This window comes from Martes martes (assembly GCF_963455335.1).
Source record: "Martes martes genome assembly, chromosome: X".
Classification (NCBI taxonomy): Eukaryota; Metazoa; Chordata; class Mammalia; order Carnivora; family Mustelidae; genus Martes; species Martes martes.
This window is the reverse complement of record NC_137897.1, coordinates 51,272,619-51,281,443: the sequence shown is the minus strand read 5'-3', so window position 1 is coordinate 51,281,443 and position 8,825 is coordinate 51,272,619. Positions and strand designations below refer to the sequence as shown.

At 38.4% G+C, this 8,825-nt stretch overlaps 1 pseudogene across 1 annotated transcript; it reads right to left on the bottom strand.

The window, feature by feature from the left end:
- Positions 1–7,379: 7,379 nt before the first annotated feature.
- LOC308359930 (signal peptidase complex subunit 1-like) lies at positions 7,380–7,895 on the bottom strand (annotated as a pseudogene). The gene is made up of 2 exons: positions 7,732–7,895; positions 7,380–7,527 (listed from the first exon to the last, which is right to left on the bottom strand). The product of its transcript is annotated as a signal peptidase complex subunit 1-like (transcript).
- Positions 7,896–8,825: the final 930 nt, after the last annotated feature.

Sequence of the window (8,825 nt, the reverse complement as noted above, 5' to 3'; positions counted from 1 at the left end):
ATTTTTAAAAATTTTTTTGCATGAAAAATCTTTATTCTTCTGCAGAAGCATGAAGGATATTGAAATAATGGATATATAAAGGAAGGCTGATGTAAGATTCTCAGAACAGAAATGAATACATTTTTAATCATTGAGACACTCTTCCAATAGCCATTTTGTAGAGTGGGACTCAGAAGAGTGAGAGAATAACCCTAATCCTGTACCCCCCTGATGCATTTAGAAGTGTAGGACTTGTTAAATATAATTTGTTAAATATAATTTCTCTTGGACTTCCTTTTCTTCCACTATATATATATTCTACATACAAGAAGATGATAAAATACATGAAATTTCCCCTGCAATTACTGCTTGATGAGGTGCTGATAAGTTACTTTGGAGAAAGATTTTAAGATTCAAATGACCTGATTTTGGATGATCTGAAGAACCCACACAATGTTTTACCAAATATAAATGACCATGATTTTATAGCCCTGAATGTCCTTCCATATAAAGTATCATGTCAATTGTAAAGAGAGAGAGTTTAACTTATTTGCCAATTTGAATGCTTTTTATTTCTTTTGTTGTTGTTGTTGTTGTTGTTGTTGTTGTCTGATTGCTGTTGCTAGGACTTCTAGTAGTATGTTGAACAACAGTGACAAGAGTAGACATCATGGTCTTTTTCCTGATCTCAAAGGGAAGACTGTCAGCTTTTCCCCATTGAGGTTGATATTCCCTGTGGGTTTTTCATAGATAGATTTTATGAAGTTAAGGAATGATCCCTCTATCCCTATACTTCGAAGAATTTTAATCAGGAACGGATGCTGTATCTTGTCAAATGCTTTTTCTGCATCAACTGAGAGGACCATGTGGTTCTTCTCTCTTCTCTTATTGATTCGTTTGAGCACACTGATCAATTTGCAAATGTGGAACCATCCTTTCATCCCAGGGATAAATCCCACCTGGTGGTGGTGGATAATCTTTTTTAATGTACTGTTGGATCCGGTTAGCTAGGATCTTGTTGAGAATCTTAGCATCCATATTCATCAGGAATATTGGTCTGAAATTCTCCTTTTGGATGGGGTCTTTGCTTGGTTTGGGGATCAGGGTAATGCAGGTTCATAAAAGAGAGACTGGAGGTTTTCCTTCTATTTCTATATTTTGAAACAGCTTCAGGAGAATAAGTATTATTTCCTCTTTGAATGTTTGGTAGAGTTCTCCAGGGAATCCTTCAGGTCCTGGACTCTAGTTTTTTGGGAGGTTTTTGATCACTGTTTCAATCTTGTTACTAGATATTGGTCTATTCAGGTTGTCAATTTCTTCCTGATTCAGTTTTGGAAGTTTATAGATTTCCGGGAATGCATCCATTTCTTCTCGGTTGCTTAGCTTATTGACATATAACTGTTAATAATTTCTGACGATTATTTCTATTTCCTTGGTGTTAGTCGTGATACCTCCCCTTTCATTCATTTTATTAATTCGGATCCTCTCTCTTTTCTTTTGGACTAGTTTGGCCAGTGGTTTATTAATCTTATTGATTCTTTCAAAAAACCAACTTCTAGTTTCGTTGATGTGTTCTACTGTATCTCTAGTTTTTAACTCACTGATCTCTGCTCTAATCTTGATTATTTCCCTTCTTGTCTTAATTTGTTGTTGATTTTCCAGTTCTTTAAGGTGTAAAGAGAGCTGGTGTATTCTGGATTTTTCAATTTTTTGAGTGAGGTTTGGATGGCTATGTATTTCCTCCTTCAGACCGCCTTTGCTGTATCCCATAGGTTTTGGACTGATGTGTCTTCATTCTCATAGGTTTCCATGAATTGTTTAAGTTATTCTTGATTTCTTCATTGATCCAAACATTCTTAAGTGGGGTGATCTTTAGCATCCAAGTGTTTGAATTCCATCCAAACTTTTTCTTGTGGTTGAGTTCCAGTTTCAAAGCATTGTGGTCTGAGAATAAGCAGGGAATAATCTCAGTCTTTTGGTATTGGTTGAGCCCTGATTTGTGACCCAGTATGTGGTCTATCCTGGAGAAAGTTCCATGTGCACTCCAGAAGAATGAGTATTCTGTTGTTTTAGGGAGGAACGTTCTGTATATATCTGTGAGGTTCTTCTGGTCCAATGTATCATAAAATTCTCTTGCTTCTTTATTGATTTTCTGCTTGAATGATCTGTATATTACTGAAAGTGGTATCTTATGATCCTCTACTATCAATATATTCATATCAATATGTCTCTTTATCTTGATTAACAGTTGTCTTATGTAGTTGGTTGTTCCTGTATTGTGGCATAAGTATTTACAATTGTTAGATCTTCTTGGTGGATAGACCCTTTAAGAATGATGTACTGTCCTTCTTTATCTCTGACTACAGTCTTTAGTTTAAAATATAATTTGTCTGATATGAGAATCACTACCCAAGCTTTCTTTTGAGGCCCATTGGCATGAAAGATGCTTCTTTATCCCTTCACTTTCAGTCTGGGTGTATATTTAGGTTCAAAATGAGTGTCTCGTAGACAGCATATGGATGGGTCCTGTCGTTTTATCCAATCTGCAACCTTGTGCTGTATTATGGGAGCATTTAGGCCATTCACATTGAAAGCAATTATTGAATGATACGTTTTTATTGCCATCATGTTGCTTGTGAAGTCCTTGTTTCTATATATCGTCTATGTGAATTTCTGTTCTATGTCACTCTTGGGTTCTTTCTTCTTTTATAGAACCCCTCCGCCCTTAATATTTCTTGCTTGCTGGTCTTGGAAGCCCTTTATCTCTCTTTATCTATTTTGAATGTCAGCCTTGGTGGATAAAGTATTCTTGCCTGCATATTCTTCTTATTTAGTGCATTGAATATGTTTTACCAGCCCTTTCTGACTTGCTTGGTTTCTGTGGACAGGTCTGATGTTATTCTGGTGGACCTTCCTCTATATATAAGGAATCTCTTCCCCCCAGCTGTCTTCCAAAGCTCTTGTTTAATATTATGATTTGTCAATCTCACAGTTAAGTGTCTCAAGGTCTTTTTAGATTCATTGATCTTGTAAGTTGTTCTTTCTACCTCTAGGACACAAATGTCACTTCCATTCCCCAGATTGGGAAAATTTTCATCCAGAATTCATTTAACTATATATTCTAGTCTTCTCCCTTTCTCCACCCCCTCCGGATTCCCAATAATTCTGACGTTGGAATGTTTCATGGTGTCATTTATTTCCCTCATTCTGTTTTCATGGCTTCTAAGTTGTTTCTTCCATGCCTCCTCCTGATCCTTTTTCTCTATCAGTTTATCCTCTAGATCAATAATTCTATCTTCTGCCTTGGTAACCCTAGCTGTTAGAGTATTTAGATTAGATTGGATCTCACTGATAACATTTTTAAATTCTGCCAGGGTGGCTCTCACTTCTGCTCTTAGAGATTATATGTTGTCACTAATGGTTTTCTCCAACCTAGCCATTGTCTTTATAATTGTTACCCTGATGTCCCTTTCTGGCATACTGTTTATGTCCATATCCAATAGTTCTGTGGAAGAGGGCACAGTCTCTGAATTTTTTCCTCTTTTGGGTATTCCTCCTCCTAGTCATTTTGTTGAGAAGTGGTTGAAGGGATGTATAGCTGAAGATATCATCCACAATCCAGGCAATGTGCACCCTGGAATGTTTCAGAGAAATTGGAAGTCACCACCTTAAAGAAAGAAAAAAGAAAAGGAGAGAGAAAGACAGAGAGAGAGAGAGAGAGAAAACCCAGCCAGAATGATCCCCAAAATAAGATTTATAAGGCATATAAACAAAAACAGACAAACAAAAGACCCAGAAAAGTAAATGACAAGAAAAGAAAAGAACCCAGCCAAAATGAACCCCAAGAATAAGATTTATATAAAACCAGAACAAAAACAAATACACAGAAACACTGACAGAAGAAAAAGATGAGAGGGTGGTTATAAATCCTCGATGTGGGCGAGGAAGTTTATTTTGATTTTTCCTTGGTGTATCTTGATATCTTTGTCAATGGACTCAACATTCCAGAGATAAAGGGAGATTAAAACTGGTTTATATATAGGGGTAATATTGAATAGGGAAAATGGATTACCTTGAAGCTTATATCCATACGTATTTAAAAAAAGAAGAAAAGAAAAAAGAAAAACACAGTATATGTATGAAAAAAGGTCAAGTTAAAATGTTATTATGGAATATGTTGTATTAAATCTCTAGTTGTAATGGTAAGTAGGTTAAAAATTTTAAAAAAAGAATTGTGAGAACACATTAAAAATAAAAGTTTTATCTATAAAATAAACAGGTTTTAGGTCAATACCGGGAGCTTAATGTATTGTGTTCCCCTGATATTGGGGTTTTAGTTTTATGGGGACCCTGTGGTGGTTGTACTTTCATTCTTGCAGCTGGCTTTCCAGGGGAGGGGTCTGCCACGTTGTTTTTCAGTCAGTCTTCCTTGCATAGAGTCCTCCTGCCCCCTTTCAAGGGGCTGGGCTCTGTGGAAACTGGTTTTCCAGGCTTTTGTTTTCTAGAGGTTTTTGTTCTTTGGTGGCTTTTTGTGGCTTTTTGGAGGTTTAGTGGAAAGCAAACTGCACCCAGACCTCCTTCTCAGAGAGAAGCCTCAGTCTGCTACTCTCTGTGTGGCCCAGAACACACGCACTCCCCCTTCTGCAAATTCCACTGAGCCACGCAACCTCCCACAGGCAGTGCACATCCCCAGCCACTGTTGCAGAGGTTGCCCAAAGCGCCCGCATGTCTCCGCACTCCTGTGCCACTAAAACTGAGAGCCATATTGGTCCAGGGAGTTTGTTGCTGGTGGCTGCCTTTGCCAGAACTACTGTCTGGGGTCCAGAACTCAGGTTGTGTAGGTTGTCACAGTGGGATCAGGACCAGAGATTGCACTGAGTTCCTTTAGGCCACGTCTGGGGAAGTCCAGACCGTTGGCTGGTCCTAGACACTGCTGGCTAACACCTGCATGGAGCTTTCTCAAACATGGGTGGGTGGTGGTTCAGACACCAGTCATGCAGTGTGTGCAGAGTGCAAAAGTTCTAGGGAGAACAGGCTGGTGCCTTCACCAGACTCCCTCATGTGGGGGCAGGAGTGCACCCAGCCAACAGGTGGTGCAAGCCTCGAAACCCCAGGGGCTCCACTGCACTCTCTTTGGTAGGTGTGGTCACTGGTGGTGGCCATCCTGGGTCTGTGGGCTTAGGCCCGTGCCTGTGACTGCCCGCCTCCACCAGTTGCCCCTTAAGTTATTTTGCTCTTTTTGAGTGTTTTTAACCAGACTCCAAGTTAATGCTGGCCCCCACTCACAGGGCACTTTCATATTGGCATATTACTTTTCAATGGGTCACTTCTGGTAGCTCCCTCCCCCCTTCTGTTTGTCATCTGATATCAGTCCAAGCGTTCCCACTCTTTATACCTCTCCACTGGTGTCTTCTGCCCCCATAGGGATCAGAAGTATATAATCCTATATCCCAGGCTGATTTCATGGGTGTTCAGAGTGTTCTGGTAGATAATTAGCTCACTTTATGGGACCAGTTGAAATAGGATCTCTTACTTCTCTACTATCTTGCCCCTCCTCTTGAATTTATTTCTGAATGCCCTTTCAATCCAGCTTCCTGCTGGAAAATAGACTATCTTTGGCTGTCTGATTTATTTCCCACTGTCTCGTTAAAGCCATAATGCTGAGTGAAATAAGTCAAACAGAGAGAGTCAAGTATCATATGGTTTCACTTATTTGTGGAGCATAACAAATAATATAGAGGACAAGGGTAGATGGAGAGGAGAAGGGAGTTGAGGGAAATTGGAAGGGGAGGTGAACCATGAGAGACTACGGACTCTGAAAAACAACCTGAGGGTTTTGAAGGGGCGGGGGGTGGGAGGTTGGGGGAACCAGGTGGTGGGTATTAGGGAGGGCACAGATTGCATGGAGCACTGGGTGTGGTGAAAAAACAATGAATACTGTTACGCTGAAAATAAATAAATTTTTTAAAAAAGCCATAATGCAAAAATGTGGTTTAAATTGCTACTTCCTGATGCATAAGCAAGATTTAATATCTGGTAGACAATTAAGACCACACAAAAAGGATGGAGAATACATGAAAGTTGGAGGGAATTAAAAAGGATATTTTTTGAAGTTTTAAAAAATGTTTTAATACCTTATTAATGTCTAGAACAGGAATTTGTGTTAAACACCAAAAGTGTGGCAGTTTTCTAAATAATTTGTAAATCCACATAGGTTGATTCTACATACAATACACGACTTCTATTGTTCCAGGGCTTTCTGAAACAAATCAGTTTTTGAAAAGCCTGAACTTTTGTCCATATTTAAAATATGGGACTGAAGTTTTTCCTAGATTTTCATGTACATTTATTTTACAATTTTATAAATAAACTAAAATTAAATATAGTTTTATTGTTTATAAAATTTGTAACTCTTGTGGACTTTAATTTTCAACATATACTTTTTTCTTTCAAGATTTTATTTAAATTCAAGTGAGTTAACATGTAGTGTATTAGTTTCAAGGGTATTATTTAGTGGTTCATCACTTGCACATAACACTCAGTGCTCATTATAACAAATGCTTCCTTCCCTTCCCCTATATTCATCTGTTTTGTTTCTTAAATTCCACATATGAGTCAAATCATACAGTATTTGTTATTCTCTGACTGACTTATTTCACTTAGCATAATACACTAATTCTATCCATGTCATTGCAAATGGCAAGATTTCATATTTTGATGACTGAGTCATATTCCACTGTATATATACCACATCCTCTTTATCCATTCTTTCCTATATGGACATTCGGGTTCTTACCACATTTTGGCTATTGTGCACAGTGTTGCTATAAATATTGGAGCTCATATGCCCTTCAAATCACCATGTTTGTACCCTTTGGATAAATACTTAGTAATGCAATTGCTGGGTCATAAGGTACTTCTATTTTTAACTTTTATTTTTTTACTTGCATTGAGTTTTAATTGAAAATATTAAAGAAATTTAAGCTTTGTGCAGTGGCAGTATCATAGCCAATGAGGTTTATCCGAGGCCCAATTATTGCTAATTGAAAATATTAAAGAAATTTAACCACTCATAATGAATTATACAACTTTGACAGTTAAATTGTACTATCATTTATGAGGCATTTCTTCATCATTAGTTTTGTAGACCTGAAACTTTGAATACTTGTGTTTTCTCTTCTCATCTCAGAGAAAGATTATGAATTGGAAGTCTAAAATGTTTGTAAATTAAAAGCCAACTGAGTTAGAAGTGAAATATAAAGAGAACAAAATCTACACACAACTGTGCTGAAAGAGCAGAGGTGGGTTTTAGCTCATTTTTTGGATATGAAAATTATTGAGCTCATCTCACACAAAACAAAAGCAGATGCAATAGTAAAGCTAAATCATGAAAACCCTAATTAGTTTTTCTTAGCATGCCTCTTAATTTTTCTTTACCCTGGCTTCTTGTCTTCTGAGCCTGAGTCTTGAACAGGTAACCACTTGAGGAGGTGTCAGCAATAAATAGGTCAGGGAAGAAGTGTCAAAAAACATGAAAATGCAGGGCGCCTGGGTGGCTCAGTTGGTTAAGCCTCTGCCTTCGGCTCAGGTCATGATCCCGGAGTCCTGGGATCGAGTCCCGCATCGGGCTCCCAGCTCCACGGGGAGTCTGCTTCTCCCTCTGACCTTCTCGCCTCTCATGCTCTCTCTCACGGTCTCTCTCTCAGATAAATAAATAAAATCTAAAAAAAAAAAAAACATGAAAATGCAAACTTTGTCATAACTATACAGACAGTCCACTTGAACTGTTCAACCACGTACACCTAGATAAACCCCACTATTGCAGGAAAAATAATAATTCCCTGAAACATCTGTTTAGCTAGCTTTTGGCCCTTGTAATCCATTTCTGTGGGAAGCAAGCTCAGATGATCCAGCATGACTGTCTGACAAGCCTGGCAGTGGCACGAGGGCAGCCCAGACTCAGGGATTGGAGGTGACTGTTTCTGGTGCAGCTTTGTGGCCCGCTCAGCCTGGGAATGTGATGGCTATAGGCCTGGAAGTAGATGTCTCCCTCTTTTTACTTTTTTGAGGAACCTCCATACTGTTTTCAAGAGTGACTTCACCAGGTTGTTTTCTCACCAACAATGCAAGAGGGTTCCACTTTCTCCACATCCTCACTAACATCTGTTGTTTCCTGAGTTGCTAATTTTAGCCATTATGATACTGTGAGGTGGTATCTTATTGTGGTTTTCATTTGCATTTCCCTGATGATGAGTGATGTTGAACATCTTTTTATGTGTCTGTTAGACATCTGTATGCCTTCTTTTGGGATATGTCTGTTCATGTCTTCTGCCTATTTCTTAACTGATTTTTTTTTCAATTTTTTGGGGGGTTAAGTTTGATAACTTCTTTATACACTTTTGATACTAGCCTTTTATCTGATATGTCATTTGGAAATACCTCCTTTCATTCCACTGGTCGTATTTTAGTTTTCTTGTTTCCTTTACTGTGCAGAAGCTTTTTATCTTGATGAAGATAATTACTCATTTTTGCTTTTCTTTCCCTTGCCTGGAGACCTATCTAGTAAGAACTTGTGGTGGTCAAGGTCAAAGAAGTTTCTTCCTGGGTTCTCCCCTAGGATTTTGATGGATTCCTATCTCACATTTAGGTCTTCCATCCATTTGGAACTTACTTTTGTGTTGGTGTAAGAAAGTGGTCCAGTTTCATTCTTCTGCATGTGACTATCCAATTCTCCCAACACCATTTGAAGAGACTGTCTTTTTTCCATTGGATAGTCTTTCCTGCTTTGCCAAAGATTAGTTGATCATATAGTTGTAGGTTCATTTCCGTGTTCTCTCTTCTGTTCC